The 23,026-nt window shown below is 46.8% G+C and overlaps 1 long non-coding RNA gene across 1 annotated transcript; it reads right to left on the bottom strand.

The window, feature by feature from the left end:
- Nucleotides 1-386: 386 nt before the first annotated feature.
- On the bottom strand, nt 387-11,077 carry LOC148006016 (uncharacterized). The gene is made up of 3 exons (XR_015621443.1): nt 10,775-11,077; nt 2,350-2,460; nt 387-1,808 (listed from the first exon to the last, which is right to left on the bottom strand). It is a non-coding gene; the product is annotated as an uncharacterized LOC148006016 (long non-coding RNA).
- Nucleotides 11,078-23,026: the final 11,949 nt, after the last annotated feature.

The raw sequence follows: 23,026 nt of genomic DNA, 5'->3' as shown, positions 1-23,026 counted from the left end.
TGAGAGGCATCTGGAAGAGGTCAAAACAGGGAGAAAGTAGACTGGACACAGCCAGGGCCATCTGTGAGCAAGAGGGAAAGAGCAGAGGGTAAAGGAACAGAGAAAACAGAGAAACTGGAGCAGAGCATTAGAGACAGGAACATGGAGAGAGGAAATGCGTCAGAATAGCAGGAGGGTGAGCAGCTGCAGGGAAGGAGCTGAGGGTAGGGAGGAGGTGAGAAGGGCTAGCATGGATTCTGAAATATATAACAGGTACTTGTGATACTGAGGGAGGCCAACATGAGCTTTGAATGAGGATAGGCACCCCAGGTAGCCATATGTGCCTTCTGCCTGAGGTAAGGGAAATGACTTCTCTTGGTAGAGGGAAATCAGTTTCACAAGTTCTTGGGGGAATACTTATGGCTTTTATTAACCACCAGAAATCCTCCTATAACCCAAGGCGAGCTCATTTCTGGATTTTTCGTCTGTCTTTTGCGTTTGGGAGACTGGAGTTTCGTTTCCACCTGAGAGGGAGGAAGTAGCTTTATGCAAATTCAGATCCAGGTCCACTTAAAAGGGTCAAACTCACATTAGTCTCAGAGTAAAACATAATATTCTTTATATAAACACAAAACACATATGTAGCACCTATGGACAAGTGTCTGACTTCCAATCAGCAGCTACCAAGAATCAAGGATCAAGGAGACAACTGCCTGTAGCTTTGAAATGGCTCGATGGTTCCTCCTTAGTGGGATGAACAGAGTTGTTCTCTCACACACTCTTTTTTTTTTTTTTCTTCCCGGAGCTGGGGACCAAACCCAGGGGAACCACACACACTCTTAAAAGGACTCTGCTCATAGTGAAAATATCAGTCCATAAACACTGTCTTAGAAATGATGCAGATGGCAGAGCCAACAGACAGTGACAGAACAAAATGACATATTTAGGGGATGGAGAGATAGCTCAGCGGTGAAGAGCACTGGTTGCTCTTCCAGAGGACCTGAGTTCAATTCCCAGCAACCACATTCCTGGAACTGGAATGAATAGTTTCCATGAGTCTCTGGTCCTGCCAGAAATGGCCAAAGTGTTTTCAGCTCTTAGAAAGGAAGCAGGCATGTTTGGGTGGTCCGCTCAGGGTCCCAGGTCTCATCTGGCAGGGGCAGGGGCAGCAGCTGCAGGGGCGGCAAGGAGAGCCTTATCAGCTAGGCGGTCCAAGGTCCAGCGATGAAAGCTTCGGGGAGAGAACTCTTGCCCAAGTGTTACAGCTCAGTAAAATAGACACTTTCAGATGATTCTTGGTAAGATAGATTACAGTTTATTCCACGTGGACAGGGACTTTATAAACATTGAGGAGTAGATGCCTCCCATTGTTTCAGTGTGAAATGCTGGTGATGCTGTTTGCATGGGAAAGGACTCTAGCTGTTTTCCCTAGGTGACTGATGACCATGTCCTCCCAGTGTGATGTCATGGTTGGTATTCCAGAGCAGGTAGAGGCAGGCAGGGAGCGGCCATTCCTCCCGTTCTCAATTCTGAGATATATGGGGTTTGAGCTCACTCGACCTTGGCAGTTCTTGTCTGGTGACACGGTCCACTTGCCCCATACCACACTAGATGTCTTACGACTATAACTCCAGCTCCTGGGGTTTTGGCATCTGTGGGCACCCGCCCATGCACACATGTAGACATATATGCCTATACATACATAATTTTAGGGGCTGGGAAGATGGCCAGTAAAGTGCTTGTCCTGCAAACCGGGTTCAAATCCCCAGCATCCACAGGAAAGTCAGGTGTGGTAGAGCACAAATCCCAATACTGCTACTGGATGGGAACTAGAGAAAGAAGAATTCACGGAAGTTTGTGGGCTAGCCTGGTACACAGAGCTGTGAGCAACAAAGAACCCCTGCCTCACACAGGTAGAATGAAAAGGTGCCTGAGCTTGTCCTCTGACCACTAGCCATGCAGGCGGGTGCTAGCACTCTCATGCACAAATATGCCCACACATCACACACACACACACACACACACACACACACACACACACACACACACACACACACAGAGTCAAAATGAAATATTTAGGGATAAATCTGATAAAATATGCCTAAGACTTATGTATCAAACTGATAGAATTGCTGAGATAGCTTAGCATATCCACAAAAGAGAGAAACCGATAAGTTCGATTACATAAAAATTAAAACTTGTTGCTCTCAAGAGCATATTGCTAAGAATGAGAAAAAGATGAATCACAAGTAGAAAATAGAGTCATCTGGGAAAAGATTTGTTTCAAAATATAAAGAGTCATTACAAGTCGGCACTAAGAAAACAAACAATGTAATTAAAATAGGGGCAAAGATTTGAACATATACTTACTTCATGGAGAAAACAGTGCATGGTGAGCCAGACTGGGAGAGCCATGACCTCAGCACTTGGAAAGACTAAGAGTTCAAAGTTCAAAATCGTCCTTTTTCATAGAGACAACATCTCAAAAAAAAAAAAAAAAGCAGTCAATTAATTAATCAATTATAATAATAAATAAGTCAATGCTAAAGAGATGGCTCACAGGCTAAGAACACTCGTGGCTCTTGCAGAGGACCTAGGTTTGATTCCTGGTACCAGCATAGAGGCTCATACCATGTAGCTCCAGTTCCAGAAGACCTTTCGTTCTCTTCTAGCCTTCAGGCACATGTGTGGTGCCCAGACGCACACACAGGCAGAACGTTCGTACACATAAAATAAAAGGGGCTGGAGAGATGGCTCTGCTGACTTCTCTTCCCAGAGGACCTAGGTTTGATTCCCAGCATCCACATGGTGGCTCACAACTCACTGTGACCCCTGTCCCAGGGGATCTGATGCTCCTGGCCTCCACAGATACCAGAGACAAGCAAGGTGTATCTTACATGGAGACAAAACACATAACACATTAAACAACATCAACAACAACAACAATGAATTCAAGCTAGGTTAATTGTGCACATTTCTAATCCCAGCACTCAAGAGTCCGAGACTAGTGAATTTCTATGAGTTTGAAATCAGCTTGGTGTATATATTGAGTTTTAGGCCAGCCAAGACTACATAGTGAGAATTGGTCTCAAAAAAATAAATAAATAAAAGTTATCTGGGTGACAGTGACATATGCCTTTAATTCCAAAACTCAGGAGACAGATCTTTGTGAGTTTGAGGCTAGCCTGGTCTACAGAGCAAGTTCCAGGACAGCCAGAGCTATTACATAGAGAAACTCTGTCTCAAAACAAACAAACAAACAAGCCAATAATTAACTAATTAATTAAAATAAAAGAAAGAGATGTTATTAAGATGTGAAATGAAGCCCAATATTGAAATCCTTAAGAAATTGTAATTTAAACTAAAATTTGGACCTGGGGAGGGTTCTCTGGGTAAGGCATTTGCTGTGCAAACATGAAGGTCTCAGTTTGGATCGCTTCATCAATGGGAATACATGGAGCATGCAATCCCAGCTCTGAGGGACGGGATTTCCAGAGTTTGCTGGACAGCCAGCTTATCTGAAACAGCTCCAGGCTCAGTGTCTCAGTGACTCAAAAAGTGTCAGTGTCTCGGTCTCACAAAATGGGAGCAGGGTGATTGAGGCTGACAATGATGGCCACCTCAGGACTCTACACACATGGGCACATACATGTACTTACCTGCATATACACATAGAACACACACATACACACGCTTACACACACACACACACACACACACACACACACACACACACACACACGAATGTGATGGCATTGCACCTCTAATAGAATGTTCAAAATTAAATGACTGATCATGTCAAACAGCAAAGAATGACATGAGGTGACCAGAGCTTTCCTGGCTGCTGGTATTTATGATCTGACACGTGTACTTTCAAAGTCTGATAGTTTCTATAAAAGTTAAGTATACAGGGCTTGGGAGTTGCCTGTCTGTATTTCAGAGGACTGGGGTTTAATTCCAGCACCCACATAGTGGCCCACAGCCATCTGTAACTCCAGTTCTCCAGTTCCAGGTGATCTGATACCTTCTTCTGGCCTCTGTGGGCACTAGCAGGCATGTGGTGTACAGATAAAGATATAGGCAAAACACTATCTATTTATCTATCTATAAGTATATATGTACATATACATATGTATACATATGCACACACACACACACATATATATATAGTGACAAATATCACATGACTCAGCTATTCCATCCCTAGTTGTTAATTCAAGAGAAGTTGAAGCATTACACAAGCTCCTGCATGAATATTTATAGTAACTTCATTTGTAATAGCTAAAAGCTGGAAGCAAGCCAGATCCTAAGGTCATGGAAACAGGAGACTGGCTTGGCTGTGGGAGTGTGCAACCCAAAAGTCAGAGGCTTCTACAAACTGTGCAAATCAGGGGAATGGGAAGTTCTAGTGGAGAAGGGCCTTGTAACAGCGGAGCAGAGACCATGGTGAGGACCTGGAGGGGCAGTGGTCCAGGAAGAGGCCAGAGCAATGTCTCCCTGGACATGTGCCCCACCATCATCATTCTCATTATTCCTGTCCACTGGTTATCGCCACCGTCAGCATCATAAGCATGGACATTGTCATTGCTGGTCTCTACCTCCATGATTCCGCAAAGGCACACACGAAGCAGTAAACGGATGTGAGCTTGTGAGATGTTTGTGGGCAGCATGGCAGGTGCCGGGAGGCTCCCAGAAAAGTGTCGTATCTGGTTCAGTGGGATGAAGGGCGAGGCAGCCCAGAGGAAGCAGCGTTTTAGTTAGGCCTTGCATGTGTATAGAAGTTCTCCGTGTGTAGAAGGGGAGGGAGGAGATGTAGAAGGATGAGCTTTTGTTAAGACTTGGTCATGGGTAACTTGAGTGTGCCTGAAGACAAGGAATCATTCACAAGGCCATGTGTTTGGGGTTAGCATCAAGGCTGCATAGGGGCCTGAAGCCAGATCACAAGGAGCTAGGGATTCCTCAGTGGGTGCTGTGATGGTTTGTATAGGCTCGGCCCAGGGAGTGGCACTGTTAGAAGATTTGGCTGTGTTGGAGTAGGTGTGGCCTTGTTGGAGTAAATCCAGGCTTGGTGAACCACACCTTTAATCCCAGTGCTTAGGAGACAGGCATGCAGATCTCTGAGTTCACTCTCAGCTCTGCCTGCACTATGCCTGCCTGGATGCTGCCATGCTCCTACCTTGATGATAATGAACTAAACCTCTGAACTTGTAAGCCAGCCCCAACTAAATGTTGTCTTTTATAGGACTTGTCTTGGTCATGGTGTCTATTCACATCAGTAAAACCCTAACTAAGACAGGGCCTTAAGCTGGTGTGTGTGTGTGTGTGTGTGTGTGTGTGTGTTCTAGTAAGTGTAGAGTTTCTACTTATCAATATGACATAATCATTTAGGGCTATATAATGCAATGCATCGTGTGTATCTGCACAACTGCATGCACTGCAGTGTACGTGTGGAAGTCAGAGGGCTTCTAGAAGTCGACTCTTCTTCTACCATGTGGATCCCAGGGACTGAACTCAGCCATAATTGATTAATAGGATTTTTGAAATAGGGTATCTCTGGGTAGGTCTGGCTGTCTCTGGAACTCACTATGTAGACCAGGCTGGCCTAGGTAGAGCTTGCAGTGACCATTTGCTTCTGCCTCTCTAATGCTGATATCAAAGGTGTGTGCCACGGTGCCCGGCTATTTATTTCTTATGTGTGAATGTTTTGCCTGCATGTGTGTCTGTTTACCACATGCATGCCTGGTGCCCACAGAGGTCAGAAGAGGGCTTTGGGTCCCCAAGAGATGGAGTTATACATGGTTGTGAAGCACCGTGTGGATGCTGAGAATAGAACTCTGCAAAGAACAACAAGTGCTCTTAACCCCCGAGCCACCTCTCCAGTCCCTGTGTTTTATAGTTTTAATCATGTATATGCATTTGAAACACCTTACGACAATACCATTCCATAGTCTCACCAGTACTAGTCTGAGCCAGTGTGTCTGAAACATTCCTATAGAAAGTAGTCTAGAGAACCAGGAAGAGTTGATGGATTTTTAGCCAATGAACCAAATTGGAGCCAGGGAAAAGGAAGAAGTTGTAGTGTTTGAGAGAAAGAGGAGTGGGCTCTTGTTTTCTGTGGCTGTTGCTAGGGAGACCCCCGCAGTGGAATGGAACAGAGGAGGAAAGAAAGTCCTTGTCTGATGGGTAACTGGAAGCCTTCGGATGACACTGCAGAGGTCAGAGCAAATCTAGGAGAGGCCCACTTCCTCATTCCTGATAACATCCACTGAGACACTGGAAGCAAAAAAACGACTCTTATTGTTTAAGCCAGTTTTCATTCATTTCTTTATTTGACAACATGTCCTGATCACTTACCCATGAGTACCACACATAATCTAAGTAGTAGTTTAGTTACATCTTTCATGGCCAGAATCCTAAGTCCTGACCCTTAGCCATGAACTAGAACTCCGACTGACAATTTCTAGTAAAGAGCTGCTAGTTGGCAAGAAACAAGTGGCTAGCCACTGGTGCTGACTCGGTCAGAGGGGTATTAGTTAAGCATATGCATGGGACATCAACAGAAAGCCCAGGGGTATTATGAAGAGCACAGTCACAATGGACCAACCTCATGGAGGCTAATGTTGGGGAATTCATTCCCTCCCTAACCAGGAAGTTGGACATGTCTGGGACTTAATATGTCAGTTTCTATATATCAGAAGTCCCAACTAACAGCAAGATCTTTAAGCAATTTAACCCAGGACAAGATATACGACCATGTTCATAGATGGTTGATAGGTAATTTTCAGCTGGATAGATGTGATCATCTTTATATGCTTCCTAGAAGTTTCATTAGGTGAACACATTAGCACTTTAAACGTGTGGTATTAGGACTTTAAAATCATTGCCAGTGTTGAGCATATTTTCACTTCCTGGTTGAACTCAAGGACAGCCTTTGTTTTGTGGCCATTCTGAAAGATATGTGGTATGGTGGTATTTCACTGTGGCTAAAGTCTATACTTTTCTAATGACTAATAATGTTATGAATCTTATTTTAAATTATTTTTTAGGGACTGGGGTGATGGCCCTGTGGTCAAGAGCAGTCATTGGTCTTACAGAGGATCCTGCGTCAGTTCCCACATGGGTACACCACCACCCATAATTCCAGGACCAGGGTTGTCCAACATCATCTTCTGACTTCTGTGGTGATGCACACACGGTGTAGAGCCACACTGATACATATAAGATGGATATGTCTATCAAAAACAAATTTTCAAGATATATTTTTCTATAAAATTTATTTATTTTTATTTTATATTTATTATATTATTATATTTATTTTATTTCATACGAGGAGGGAAGGCATGCCTGGTACTTTAAACCCATGGCTAGGGAGGTCATAGGTGTGGAGTCAGAAGATAGAAAGCATGGCTTACTTCTGCTGTCTTACTAAATGGTGCTGTCAAGTTACCTTCTAAGCATCGTGTTTATACAGAGATTAGTCAGGCTCTCCATCTTGGCGAGAAAAGCTTCTCTCTGCATTGGGCAGCAGTTAATGAAGAGACTCATAACTGGTCGAAGCTCTGAGAATAAGTGACTATTGAATGTCAGGGACTCTGTATCACCCTACTCCCCCAGGCTCATGGAACATTGCGGTAAGTTGTGTGGAGAGAATGTAAGACCTAGAGAATGGGAAGGTGTGTGGTGAAATTGTGTCTCCTGAATGTTGAGTGACTATTGCACCCATGACCTCACTATAGCTATGGTTACCCACACAAGGTCAAGCCAACATCAGTCAACATTTCAACCTTTCAACAAACAGTACTAATTAGATTTAGGGAGAGAAAACAAGAAAGGAGAAAGGAAAAAGGAAGCTGGTATTGTGACGCACACTTTTAGTCCCAGCACTCAGGAGGCAGAGATGGGTGGACCTCTATGAATTTGAGGGCAGGTTGGTCTACAAATGAGTTCCAAGACAGCCAGGGCTACACAGAGAAACCCTGTCTCAAAATACAAAACAACAAGAACAAAACAAAGAAAAAGAAGGAGGAAAGAAAAAAGACGAGGGAGAGGAGAAGAAAAAGAAGAAAAGAAGAAGAAAGAGAAGGAGGAGAGGGAGGAGGAAGGGGAGGAGGAGGAGGAGAAATCCTGAGTGGGAGAGGGGATCTTCATGGTCTTCATGCTTAGGGAGTGCAGATGACCCAAGTATACTGATTATGCACCCCATTGCCAAAGAATAAATAAAAGATATTCTAGTAAACATTTTATATTTCTCCTATGATGACTTCATATGTGTACAGAATATTTTGATCATATGCATTCATTACTCTCTCTTATACCCCTATTTCCATAGAACCCCTTGTTTCCAATGAGTTTCCCCATCCTACTTTCTTTTCCTTCCTTCCTTTCTTTTTTTTTTTTTTTTTTTTTTTTTTTTTGAGAGGTTTCAAGGTAGAATTTCACTATGAAGCTCTGACTATCTTAGAACTCTATATAGTTCAGACTGGTCTTGAACTCACGGAGATCTACCTGCTTCCGTCTCTGAAGTACTAGGATTATTGGTGTGTGTCACCAGGCACCGTGTGTGTGGTGTGGTGTGTGTGTGTGTGTGTGTGTGTGTGTGTGTGTGTGTGTGTCCTACTGAGTTTAATTAGGGCTGGTTCTGTGAGCATGAGTTTAGCTTTTATTTACTACATTACTTACTGAAGCATGGGCAACTGACCAGTGGCTATATTACCAGGGAAGATGGCTTCCCTATCTCATTACCATTACCTGACCACTAACTGCAATAGTAGAGTCCCTAAGAGTCTTTATGCATACCCATCGGCCATTTAGACATCTTCCCTGATGTAGTATCTGTTCAAATATTTAAGTTGTTCCTTGTTATTAAATTGCAAGAGCTCTTTACATATAAAAGTACTATATCTGATGTTTTTACCACTGTTATCACACCCCTGTTATCACACCCCTGTTTTCTTCATTGAACTCACAAATGCTAACTCTTCCTTTGGGTTCTCTGTTCAGTTGTCCCCTACATAGGCTCAATCTCTGGACTCTCCCATGCCATGGCTTCTCTGCCTTCACTCCCTATCATATTTTCCCAGTTCAAGTCCCCATCCAATTAAGCCCATCTCGTCTTTCCTTCTATCAATGACTGTTGGGCCGAAGATACTTAGTCTGTCTGAACTATTTAACTAAATGGCTTGCTTATGTGCAACAGAAATTCTTTGTAGTTCCAGAGACTGGGATGTCCGTGATAAGCAGAAGGTGTCCAGTTTGGGCCCCTTCCTCAGTCATAGATAACACCTTCTTGCCACTGTCCTCATATGGTGGCCCAAGCTGATTAACGTCTCAGAGTCTCTCGGTACTTGGATCCCAATCATGTCCACATGACCCCATAGTCCTCAGCTAATGTTACCTCCTGGAGCCAGCATTTCAATGTGTGAATTTTGGACATAAACACTCAGACCAAAGCAGAGGACAAGGGTCCACAGGTCAAATGAACGTTGTTGGGCAACTGCAGTTGTGGACAGACCTCTCCGTCTTTTTTAATTAATTTACTTATTTTATGTATATGAGTACTTTGTCTTCATGCACACCAGAAGAGAGTATCCGATCCCATTACAGATGGTTGTGAGCCACCATGTGGTTTGAACTCAGGATCTCTGGAAGAGCAGTCAGTGCTCTTACCCACTGGGCCATCTCTCCAGCCCCCAACTATCTCTCCTAATGACACCGGTCCTGTGATGAACACTTCTAACTCCAGCTTTACCTGGAGCCCTCACTCCTCCCAATCTTTGAGGTTTGCTATTTCTTCCTCCAGTCTGTGAAAGAGAGTCAAACTTGCTTTTAGGACTGAACTTTTTTTTTTTTTTTTAACCATTCGGTGTTAATTGTGTTCATTTTCTTTTCTAAACCCTTCCCCTCCCCCCTGTTCACTCACAGAACTAAATCATGCCGGACAGTCTGGACCTTTGGCAGCAGAGAAGAAGACAAATCTCGAGAGGCTAAGTGGCTTGGCCGAGTTGATTAGCAGAGCAAGTCAACGCAGAAGCAAAATTAAACATCGGCCTCCTGGTTTCCCCATGAGTGGTTTTCCCCTCTAGCCAGGACTTGGTGCCAGTTGGCACCGCCCGCTGCTCTGACCTCCCACTGGGGTCTGTGGACAGGCAAATTGCTGCTTCATTCCAGAGGAGGCAGGCAGGGCACAGGGCAGATGACAACTGTGATCCTGAGAAAGTAGCCTGTAGGCAGAAAAGATGCCCCAAAGGCTGACACTTTGACCTGCTAAGAGATCTTAGAGGATACCCCAAGTCACGGCTCTTCTCCCTCTCAGCTCAGGGAGAGGCTGTCTGTAAAATTCCCTTATCTAACTGGCCAGATCCACCCAAAGGGAAACACAGTTGCCTTCATTCTTCTGAGTTTGACTAGAAGTAGAACCTTGCTGGAGCAGGACCATAAACGCCCATGTGCCGGAAGAACGCCTGTGGTCTGTCAACACCGTAAGGTGGACTTTTGTCATATACCATTGTCCTCTATTTTGGTCCCAAACAGAATAATTTACAATCCCGTTACCTGTTCTTGTCTTGGACTCTTAAGAACTGTATGTCCCTACTTCTGTGAGCCCCTCCCAAATTCACTCACTTACCAGTCCTCTGAAAACTCTGTCTTTCTCTATCCCCATCACACTCCTGTGATCTCCCTGCTGCTGGAATGTTTCCCTTCCTGTTTCCATCTGTCTTTGACAGTGTAATCCAGCCAAACTTTGAAGGGTAGAGGAGAACCCTCCCTTCGCCCTAACACTGACACCCCACCTTACCAGAGTCTGACTTCAGAGCTTAGCTGCTGGCTGAGTGCCTCCACAGGTCCAGGTTTGGCTAGGCAGATGCAGGAGACCACTGGTTGAATGCTGCGGGGACACTAGACCTATCTTAGTGTCCCGTGGTTGCTGGGACCACGCCAGCTGGGCGCCTGGCAATACCAGGAATGTGCATTCCGTGCTGAGGAGGAAGTCCCAACCCAAGTGGCAGCAGGTTTCCTGCCCTTCCACACCTCTGTGGGAGAACCTGGTCTTTGTCTCGTCCAGCCTCTGGTGGCTGCAGACGTTCCGTGGCTTGTGGGTACATCGCCCCAATCTCGGCTTGTCTTTGTATCACACACCTCTGCATAGATTTGCATTCTTCTTCTTTCTTTTTTGTTCAAAGCTGCTTGGAGGGCCTTTGGGGCTTGCTTGGACAGATGAGGAAAAGATGACTTTTGTTCTGGAAGGTGGTGATATTCCGAGGATTCAGATCTGGTATGAGCACTTTCCTAGACACCACTTTCAGCTCAGTCTCCTTCCGCCGTATTTCACAACAGACTGAACTGTGGGAGAAGAGCAGTGGGCCCAGCTCTGGTTTTATTTTTGGTGTTTGTTGTTGTCGTTTGCTCTGTTTTGATTTTTAGGTAGGGTCTTACCATGTAGCCCTGGCTGTCCTGGAACTTGTCGAGGTCAGGCTGGCATCGGGACTTACAGAGATCCACCTGTCTGTTTCTTCCTGAATGCTGGGATTAAAGAAGGCCTGTGGCCTATGCCTAGCCCACAATTCATTCTTTAATTTTGGAAGTATAGGGGAAATGGGGAGGGCATGGGGATGGAGGAGGTTGGGGAGGAAGAAAAAAAGGAAAGAAAGGACAGAGGGATGGAGATTTGGGAAGATACACCTTTGCCCTCCTACTCTGGATTCAGACATGTGTTGCTGTTCTCCTTGAATCAGCTTGATTGGTTTCTTGGGGAGGAATTAGTATTCCCATACTACAGGTAAGGAAACTGAGGCTCACAGAGGGGCCAGTTCACCTAAGCAACTCATCTGACTGGTGCATGTCAGATGTCTGGCTTTGAAGGCTGTGCTCTGCTGGGAAGTTCACAGCCAAAAAGGCCAGTGTAGGCCTGCATGTGCTGATGCCACATCTCTGCCTTCCAAAGTGGATTCCCGGTGCCTCTACCGCAGCACATGACCTCAGGTCCCAGCAGAAGGTGGGGGAAGGAGGCAGAAGGACAAAGGGGGACAAAGTGCTGGTCTTTGTTGCTTTGCAAGGGCTGGAGCCATAGGAGGAAAAGGTATGAAAGTTCCCTAGGAATGTCAGGTTGATGGTGGGGAATGCGTGGTGGCCTGGGTTACAGTGAGATCACACACACACACAAACATACACACACACACACACACACATACACACATACAAATATACACACAGAGAGGCAGACACACACTTACACACATACACACACTCACACACACAAACACACACACTAACACACATACATACACACACAAACATACATACAGACAGAAACATACACACATAGACACACACACAAACACACACACATACACACACAAACATACACACACACATACACACACAAACATACACACACATACACACACAAACATACACACACACACACACAAACAGACACAGACACACATACAAATATACACACACAGAGAAACATACACACACAGACACACATACTTACACACACAAACATACACTCACACACAAACATACACTCACACACACATACATACACACACAAACATACATACACACAGAAACATATACACACAGACACACACACACACACACAAACGTACACCTCCATAAACAAACAAAACAAGAATGTCCTCATGGAGGATGGGAGGTATTAAGAGAATTCATCAGGGGTCCCAGCTGGGCATTTATGTCACATGCTGGACCCCACTTCCCTGTCTGCCGAATGGGCAATTTACTGAGTTTGTAAGGTGATGCCCAAATCCTGAATCTCTGTGATTGAAAACGTTCTAATGAAAAACAGCCTTCAATCGCTTCTCGGCCTTTTGGCTAAGATCAAGTGAAAAACAGCCTTCAGATTTGCCCTCCGTTTTTCACTCGCCACTTAGCATTCAGTGAATACTGCCTTCCATCACTGACCCTGAGTTAGATAATCCTGGGTGACCGTGGTTACAGGGACAGAGGAACAGCAGCTCCTGTGGTCTGGGACCTGTTGGTGTAAATACACGGGCTTAGAACAGAAAGGAGGGAAGACGATGCCGAGGGAGCTGAGGGGGAGGGGGCGGTGCTGCATAGGACCCCAGTCTTCTCTGAAGCAACCAAGATGTATTTGTATCTTTTACAGATAACACAACGAAAGCCCAGAGAGAGAAATGGCGTCCAAGGTGGCCAGTCTTGCCTACAAGCAGACTTTTGTCGTAATGCCCAGCTGCCATTCACCACAGCAATGCATAAACTGGAGGAGGGACTGAGTCTAGGGAAACCCTGTAGCGCCCGTGGTGAGCACTGACTGCTCAGGAAGCACTACAGGACCTGCCATCTTTGTGTATCCGGGCTTGGCCAGGAGCTGAACTACAGGGCTTCCTGATTCTAGGGAAGATGCTACCTGACCACCCGAGGGTCAGAACAATGACATTCTGCTGCAAGCCCCAGCTTTCTCTGCAGTTGCCTCCCTGGGCTGATACATTTATTCATTCATCTACACTTAGATTTTCTTTGCTGTGTGTGGGAACTTCCCTCTTCTTAAATCCCGGTCTTGAGCCCTGAGCTTCGGGGTCTGCGGTCCCAATCTTCATCTGTGCAGTGGCTACAGCATCCCTGGGACCTGGGTATGACTTCTCCAGAACACCCATAGACTACTTCACCAGGCTGCGTGGTACCTCAGAGCTTCTCTCTCCTGCTCTGTGCTCCCGGGCCTAAGAGTGAAGACTCCAAGTCAGGGTTGTTAGAATCAGGGCACCTGGGCACCTCTCCCCAGGGGACTGAAGGGAACCCCACATCACAGCCACAGGAGTCGCCCACTGTACTGGTGAGGAAACAGAGGCAGGCATAATCTCCCATCCAGTAGGAACTCAGTCAGGGCCGATAAGCTTCCTTTTCTCTTCTGCCCTCAAACCCTATCCTGGGTGGTCCTCTGACCTACATTTGGTGGCTTTGGTGGGGGATGGGAGGTCACTCTACAATGAGTTGGGCTGTGAGGCCCTAGGAGAGGGCAGCTGCTTGGAAGCAAAAGACTTCCCTCCCAAATTACCTTTGTTCTCCCTGAGCCCTGGGTTGCCCACCCCGCTCCCAAGCAACAAAATGTGAGGAGTTGGGCTGGAGGGGGAAGGGATATGACCCCCAAAGGGTCATTCTGAGTTCAACCTCCAGCTCTTCTTGCCTAGTGGGGTGTAGCTGACCCACCTGCTTGTGTGTGTGGTCAGGTGAGGACTGAACCTGAAAATTTAATCAGGGCCTGTGTGAGTACCTATAATAGAGGTATCCTGTGGAGACGGAGACGTGCGGTGGCGACGTGGGTAGCTTGAGTCTCCTAACCTCAGCGGCGCCATCCCTCCCCCATCCTGTTTGGGACGAGGTTTCAGAATCTTGTGCCACTTAAAACCCGTTCATCCAGGTAGACTAATGGCCTCCCGGATAAGGCATTCCGCAGCCAGCATCAGAATGTACACATCAATCCAATCCCGCCCTGGGGCCTGAGGCGGTCCTTGTACTCGCACCGAAGTGGGTGTGTTGACAGGACCACCACGAGGTCACCTCTTCCCTAGCCGGCCTAACCTAGGGCTGTACTTTGTGGGGCTGGGCTCCCCTACAGACCCGAGCCCAATCCACTTCTGCATCTGGGCCTGAGCCATCCCGCCAGAATGCTAGGATCGTGGCGCCTTCCTCGGGTGGAAGACAGATCCCTCCTGGGCCCCTGCTCCCTACCCCCACCCCACCCCTGCCTCCTCCTCCTGGCCCAGCCCAGGCGCCCGCCCCACACTAGCGGCTTTGTTACCTGCCCCGGCGCGCGTAGCCTACGAGTGCTACGTGCGGTTGGAGCCAGGGCGGAGACCCGGCATAGAGGACAAGGGGGCGCGGGCCTCGGTTGGTTCCCCTCCTCCCGCCCCCCTCCTCATACAGCCCAGCCCCGGGCTGCTGCCACCTCTAACAGGATCTTGGTGAAATTGGGTTCTGGCATGGTTTGCCTAGCTTCAAATTTGGGGGTTCAGGCCTTGGAGCCCCTCGCTTGTTTTCTTGTGCTCCACCCTCCTGAACCCTCAGGCTCAAAGACGCTATACTTCATTTTCCACTCTGGGTTTAGGTGATCCTCCTCCCTCTGCATGCGATGCCTTTTTTTTTCTTTTAAAACTCTTCTTGTCAGTCTGTCTAAATCTGCGCCCGAGGCCCTTTCTGGGACACGCCCTTGGGTTCCCGGCTTCGGTCAGTCTCCGAGCGCCTTCTGCTCACATCCAGAGGTCCACACTTGTCTCCCCAAAATTCAGGCCACGCAGTAGCACTGGCTCAGGCTGGCCTGCAAAACAGATGACTTCAATAGGTGACCTAGTGGAGTTGAGACCAAAAATCCTGTCCACTGCATGGATAGCGGGCATTTCCTGTGTCTCCCAAATCACGCTCAGCTGTGCTGGTCACCAGGACCTCTGGCCTTCTAGTCTCATCCGGACTGTTCTTTCTGCCTCTCTCAAAACAAGTGAAAACCTGACTTTCCCAGGACCCATCTCCCCTGGAGAAGCCAGGTCTGACCTGAGGAGGTTTGAGGTGGTGAGCGGTGCACCTGTTTGTGCCATATCGTTTACTAGTCATGCTGCCTTTGTCTCTCCTAACAACCCAGTAAGGTGAACCGAGAGCCTAGGCCAGGAGGTGTGGGATGTAAACTCTATTCCAGAAAGACAAGTTCTTTTCTCCACTTGCTCTCGGCCTCTTTCTCCCAGGTTATTCCCCGGGGATCACGCTGCTCCTTAGAACCTCTCCCACCTTTCTTCTTTCTCTTTTCATCCCGGAGCAGGGTGGGGTGGGATTCCCGCTCTAAATTAATTCGAGTCCCCTGTGGCTTACAGCCTCCGAGAAGAATTTCGAGGGAGGATGTGCAGGGCGTGGAGAGAGGTGGGGAGAACTGTAAGAATGTGGGGCTCCGGAGGCAAAGGGGGGAAAGGTGGAGAGGGCGTTGAGAGATGACTTTCCCAGGGCCCTGGGAAGCAGGGGCCAGTTTGAATGACAAAGGTTCCCTGGAGAGCAAAGGAAAGCTCTGGAGGATGGGAAAGGAGGAGGAGGAGGGTCAGAAGGGCGGGGAGGAAGCTTCGGTGGGCGCCCATCTGCAGCTGCCCTTTCAAGTCCGCTAAATCCTTAACAATGAGAGGAACTGACCAGTGGACAAAAACGGGCAGAAGATGATTAACGTAGTTCACTGAAGAAATACAAAAAACCTTGTAAAAACATTAGAAGTCCAGAGTGTAAATGAAAAGGAGATTCTGGGGTTTCCTCTCTACACAACTGGTCAAAACAATAACAGGCAAAACAGCAGATGTTGGGGAGGTGTGGGGAAGTGAGCCCCTGTCTGGCTGCAGGGGGAGGTAAATTGCAGTCTCTCAGCAGGGTCACTGTAGCCCGTAGCCCAAGCTTCACACCGGCTTGGCTTTGATTTGGACGCTCAGGTTTAACAACTCTATTTAGTAAACCCAAATCAATCAAAGATCTGTTCTGGCTTTGTGTGTAACCCGGCAAAGCTAGTGACTTTGTAAATGTTCACTGAGGGGCAGCGGGTAAGTGGACTTATGCCAGGTTTACAGACCGAGGTCTATACCGAATTGGAAAAAAAAAAAAAAAAAAAAAGCACAATGTGGAAGAATATTGGATATAGGAGGAAATATTCAAGATAAGCCAGGGGGAGCGGAAGCTATCAAGCAGCATGGTTCATTTTATACAATGTCTACATAAATCTGTGCAGTAGCCACTGCTCCGGGTTGCACGGGGCCTGAGAATTGCACCTAGGCTCTCTCGCCCAAGTCCAGAGAAAGAGCCTAGGAACCGGACAGGGGAAAATAGCAACCCACATCCAAACCAAACTGCAAGGAGATTACCATGACCGGAAGAGCACATACACTTTAAGTCTCGTTTTTACTTTTTTAATGGTTTCCAGGTTCCTTTGATAAAGATGTGGTAAGACATTCAGAAATCGAGATAACAAAATCCATTTATTCCCACGTATCTTCGGTAGACTCTTCCAGGGTTGGGGAGAGGGCAGGTTTCTCATCAGGTGCCGGTCTCCTGGGGACCAAGTACCTCATACCTGGTGGTTTAAGTCACAGATGGTGCTTTTCAAGGCTGTGGAAGCTGGAGACCAATGTGCTGGCAGGATTGTTCCCCTGGGTCAAAAGAGGATGTGCCCAGGCCTCTCTAGCTGCTGGCAGCCCCGAGGCATCCTTGTCTTGTGGGTTCTTGTGAGTCTTCACATCTTTCCGCTCTTCCTGACTTTGAGTCTAGTCATATGGACGGGGGTTAGGGGTGTGTGTTTCACCTTAATGATCTCATTTTAATTTGAATACCAGTATAAAGACCCTGCTAATAAGGTCACATTCTGCTGTGTACAGAAATTTGACATATGAATGGGGGTGGGGCGGGGCAGAAGACTTCCCCTTCCCCTAGCCCTGCTGATCCAGTGTGCTACCTCACATTGAGTGTGGCTGGAAGGTAAGAGGAGAGCCATCTCTAGAGGTAAAGGCCTATAATGGTTCTTTTTGGCTTTGCCCCTCTGTGTAGCCTTGAGTTCCTCTGGGCTGAAAGAGGATGCATTCAGGCCTCTCCTAGCTGCTGGCAGCCCCTGGCTTCTTTGTCTTGTTGCTTCTTGTGAGTCTTCATGTCTTCCCTCTCTGCCTGTCTCTTTCTGTGTATAAACTCTGGGTAACAGTTTCATCCTTTGTAGATAGGGGCTGCTATTCTTGGACCCTCCAGAATTGTACAGAGGGAGGGGCTTGGTGGGAGCGGCTCTGCAGAGGGTCTTAGGAACTGTCTTCTTCCTCCCTTGTGTCTTCTCAACACCCTCAGGGATAATGCTGCTACAGGGACAGACACACTGGGGCTCTTAGCTGTGTGGTTCCTGTGAGCCCCAGTGCCCCTATTCACAGCAGATGAATAAATATTGGCTAGAAGGTTGAGACAGAAGAGTGGGAAGACTGGGTTGTGAGGGTTTCTCACAGCCTGGATTAGCCTCCCCCATCCCAGGTTTCCCCTCTACTATCCTCCACTGTGGCATTTATACCCTACAGATAGAGCAAGGGCCACATACTTCCTTTTTTTTTTTTTTTTTTCTTTTTTCCGGGGCTGGGGACCGAACCCAGGACCTTGCGCTTTCTAGGTAAGCGCTCTACCACTGAGCCAAATCCCCAACCCCCACATACTTCCTAAGAGCAGGAAAGACTCTCTGCAGGAAGGCTAACACTCTGAGTGGTAAACCTCGACAATGGCAGGGTTGTACTGGGCCATACATGCCAATGGTGCTGTTTAGAGGTAGTCATCAATACCTGATTTAAACAAACAAACAAACAAACAAACAAACCAAACCCACACATAGTCAACTGGACATCATGGCTCAAGCCTGTAATTCCAGCATTTGAGGCTGAGACAGGAAGAATGCTGTAAGTTTGAGGCCAGCCTGGTGTACATTGAATACTAAGACTACCAGGGCTATATACAACAAAACAGAAAACCCAAACAAACAAAAAAAAAGTCACATATTTTGGTCAAATATGACCATAGACTGTTCTTCTGAAAGTATATCCCCAAGCAAATAATGTAGTGGTAACCCAAAGTCTTATTTGTACACAGTGTCTGAGGTGACTGTGTGCCCTGAACAAGAGTAAAAAGAATAGAGATTGAAAAGTAAAGTCCAAGCTGTGGCAGACCAGCAGACCTCCTGAGACCTGAGCACATGCGGCACATGCAGAGGACAAAGCTCAGTGTGTTCTAGTCACACCACTCGGGGAGCAGAGTGACAGATGAGAGGGAAGAGTTTAGGAAGGGCCAACTCCAGAGGAAGCCCTCTGGATAAGGTCTTATCTGGAGCAGAAACCACGATGGCTCCTTGATGACACAGGCTCCACTATGACAAGGGAGGGTGCAGTGTAGACAGAGGTGAGGTTCCCCTTGGAAAAGGCAAGATTTAAGTGTGGCTGCAAGGTAGAGGGCATACGGGTTGGTCTAAAGTCAGGAGGGGCAGCTCAGCAAAGAACTGGAATGCTAATGCCACTTTACCCAGCAAAGACATAAAAGAAGGCAGGACCCATAGAGAGGTGAACAAGGCCATTTCTGTGGCTTAAGATCAGAATTTGGGCTGAGAGAATGGTTCAGGGACTGAAAGTGCTTTCCCCTAAGCCTGATTTGAGTTCAATCTCCTGGCCCAGTACGGTGGAAGGAGAGAATTGACTCTTGAAAGTTGTCATTGGACATTCTCACACATGCTGTCACATGTGTGTGGGAGCACATAAATAAGTCAATGAAGAAGAAGAGGAGGAGGAGAGGAGGAGGAGGACACTAGAACAGGCTGCATTGCAAAACACAGTCACAAGCAAGACCTGGTGGGAGCCAGTTTTCAGGGTGGTTAACAATGGTTGGGACAGATGGGTGGAGGCAGGGGATCATGAGGGGCTGATACCTCTTGGCCATTGGTGGACACTGGTGAGGAGACATGGGCAGATTTGGTATCACCAGTCTCCCATCAGGAAGCCTTGGAAGAGGACCAGTGTGGGAAGGACTGGGGTAAAGTCAGTCTTGGATCTGCTGGGATCTAAGTGCAGTAGAATGGACAGAAGGACAATGCAGTAGCTGGTGGCACGTGGATCCAGAACTCAGGACAGACACTTGGGCAGAAGGTCAGGTTTGGAAGCCATCATGGGTTGGAGGAATAGGTCGGAGGCTGGAGATTGTTGGCCCCTACCCTGCAAGCAAGTTCACTGTGGAAAAGGTCTGGAGAAAGCTCCAGAAGTCACAGATGCCCAGGAAGAGAGTACAAAGGGGAAGAGTATAAGATGTGCTCATTTCTGGAGCACCCTTGGTGACTTTACTTGGACCTCTGGGAGCTAGCTCCCTACTACTTGTGTGGGGTCTGTGAGAAACACGCCAGCTTCACGTATATCCTTCAATAATCCTAAAGAGTTCCTGGGTTTCAACCTGGCCATTGTAATTTTACCAATCCTCCAGCAATCTTCACAGTCTTCAGTGGTTCAAGAAATGAAGGAGGGGGGAGGGAGGGAGGGAGAGAGAGAGAGAGAGAGAGAGCGCAACACAGGTCTTGTCAGTAGAAGCCTTTAATCCCAGCACACACAGAGGCAGGCAGATCTCTGAGTTCAAGGACAACCTGTTCTACAAAGGGAGTTCCAGGACAGCAGGACAGCCAGGGCTACACAGAGAAACCCTGTCTTGAAAAACTGAAAACCAGAAAAAAAGAAGAGAAAGAAAGAGATGAAAGAGAGGTTTGCTCGCATCTCCATGACTACTCTCTGAGTTAGCCTTTAAATGTCAGACACTTTCATCAGAGGTTCTGCTGCCTGCATTTTCTTTTGTCTTTGGTGGTTCTTTGGCTCACACACCCCTCCTGTCTCTCTTCCATCCATGTCTCTGTTCTGACTTGTTCTGTGGCCTGTTGTTGATCTATGGCTGGCCTAACCTGGGTTTTGTTGAATCATCTGTTCAGCTTAAGATTTATTGATGGTGATTGTTCTGAGGCCAACTCCTCAATCCATTTTTTAATAACCCTATCCCCACCCTCTTTGGAGACCAAGTTTCCTTATGTAGCCCAGGCTGGATCTGGAATTTGCAGTGATCCTCCTGTCTCAGTCTCCCAAGTGCTGGGATTACAGCTTTATGCCCCCACATCTGTACTTTGTTAAGCTCTTTAAGGTCTTTAAGGACTCCACTACCTCGTTTTTCCCTCAAGAGACTCAAAGTCTACCATCATTATCTTGTTACTGTGAGAGGGGCAGAGAGATGCTTTACCTGTGGAGATCGTAGTATGTAACTTGCTAGAGTCAGCCCTCTCCTCCTACTGTGTGGGATCTAGGGATTGAACTCAGGCCATTGGGCTCCATGCTAAGCGTCTCTATATGCTGAGCCATTTTGCTTCCTTCCCTTCTTCATATAACCCAGAGCCTTGAGCATGGCTTGAAATCTCTCTACTGTAATGTATCTCAATTCTCTTTTTGCTCTTTATTTTGTGCCAGGTTCTCACTAATTTATCCTGGCAATTGTTGAACCTGAGATCCTCCTGCTTCAGCCTCTTTTTTTTGGGGGGGGGGGTAGGGTGGGAACTTATTTTATTTTATGTGTATGGATGTTTTTCTTGCATACATGTATATGTATCACATGTATGCCTGTTAGATCCTCTGGGACTGGGGCTATAGATGGTGGTGACCCACTATGTGGGTGCTGGGAATTGAACCCAGGTCCTCTGTCAGAGCCCGTCTCTACCATCTTTTTTTATTATTTTTTTAAAAAGACAGGGTCTCTCTACATAACTGTGACTGTCCTAGTATTCCCCATGTAGACCAGGATGATCATGAACAAAGATGCTCCTGCCTCTGCCTCCCGAATGCTAAGGTTAAAGGGGTGCACCACTACACCTGGTGTTCTACCCTCTTTTATCTTTTTAATTTTGTCTTCTGGATTTATTTATTTATTTATTTATTTATTTATTTATTTATTATTTATATGCGTATCTTACCTTCGTGTATATATGTACACCACTCAACCATCTGGGTTGTGAGTCACTGTGTAGGTGCTGGGAACTGAACCCAGGTCCTCTACAAAAGCAAGTACTTTTAACCAATGAACTCTCTCTCTAGTCCGCTACCATCTTTTAAACAGGAGCTAGTGAGATGGTTCAGTGGTTAAGGTGCCTGCTGGCAAGCCTAACAATCTGAGTTCAATCCCTGAGATTGACGTGAAATCCACATGAGATCCAGAAACTGAGCACCACAGGTTGTCCTCAGACTTCAACATGCTCACCATTGTATGTTATGGTTACACACACACACACACACACACACACACACACACACACACAAAATAGAAACAAAAATTTGTCATCTGAGCCTCCCCTCCAGCTCTGTTTCCATCTGTGTGTTTTTTCTTTCCCTCTGGAACTACATCTCATGTAGCCCAGGTTGGCCTCTTACCTATGTAGCTGAGGATAAACTTGAACTTCTCATCCTCCTGCCTGTGCTTCCTGAGGATATGGATTGCAAGTGTGTATGAGAGGCCATCACTCTACCCACCAAGTTACATCCCAGGCCCCCCCTGTATCCTTCTCAACCAGGTCTTTTCAAGCGATTATGTACATATCTGCTTGGTCTTTCCATCCTCAGTAATCTGGTGTCTGTTCTTACTTAAATTCTTTGTAATAAAAATGGCTCCCCTGCCACACACAAATGGTTCAAGTCTTGTAGAAGCTGAAAAGCTCTTTGCAGATGTGACTAAGTTATAGATCTCAAGAGGGGATTATCTTGGACTTATGGTAGACCCTAAATATAGTCACTGGACTCCTTATAAGAGCAAAGAGGAGACTGGAGGCTAGACACAGAGGGCAAGGTCACATGTACAGAAAGACAGAGTTGACCTTATCAGGTATGGTTGACCACAAGAGTGTCAGAATTGCTGGCGGTCCCTTGGTCTTAGGAGATAGGCGTGGAATAACTTGTCGCTCAAGTGTTGGAATGAGACAACCCTGTTAACAGCTTGATTTTAGACTCTGGCCTACAGACCTCTGCAGAAACTCATTCTGTTGTCGACTTCCTGGTTTGTGGTGATTTGTGTAGACAGCTGATGAAGCGACATGGACCAAAGGATCTGAGTGCATGCTCCAGGGCCAGGTGGGAATCTATGTACCTTCTAGAAATTATTTCATTTACTTCCTCCACCATCCAACCCAGCAGATAGTCACAAAAACTGAATTCACTTAAGAGTTACTGAGGGGACTGTGTCTTTGACATTTAAAGATTGAACGCTAGCTGGGCATGGTAGTACATGTCTTTAGTCCAGCACTCAGGAGGCAGAAAGAGGCTAGAAGATCTTTTCTGAGTTTGAAGCCAGCCTGGTCTACATAGTGAGTTCCAGGATAGCCAGAGTTATAGAGAGCGACCCTATGTCAAAAAACTAAGGAAAAGAATAAAATAAAAAATGAAGGGGTTGGGGATTTGGCTCAGTGGTAGAGCGCTTACCTAGGAAGCGCAAGGTCCTGGGTTCGGTCCCCAACCCCAGAAAAGAAAAAAAA

The sequence above is a fragment of the Rattus norvegicus genome, chromosome 5, assembly GCF_021556685.1.
Source record: "Rattus norvegicus strain SHRSP/BbbUtx chromosome 5, alternate assembly SHRSP_T2T, whole genome shotgun sequence".
Lineage (NCBI taxonomy): Eukaryota > Metazoa > Chordata > Mammalia > Rodentia > Muridae > Rattus > Rattus norvegicus.
The sequence above is the reverse complement of the archived record's forward strand: the minus strand, read 5'-3'. Positions and strand labels throughout refer to the sequence as shown.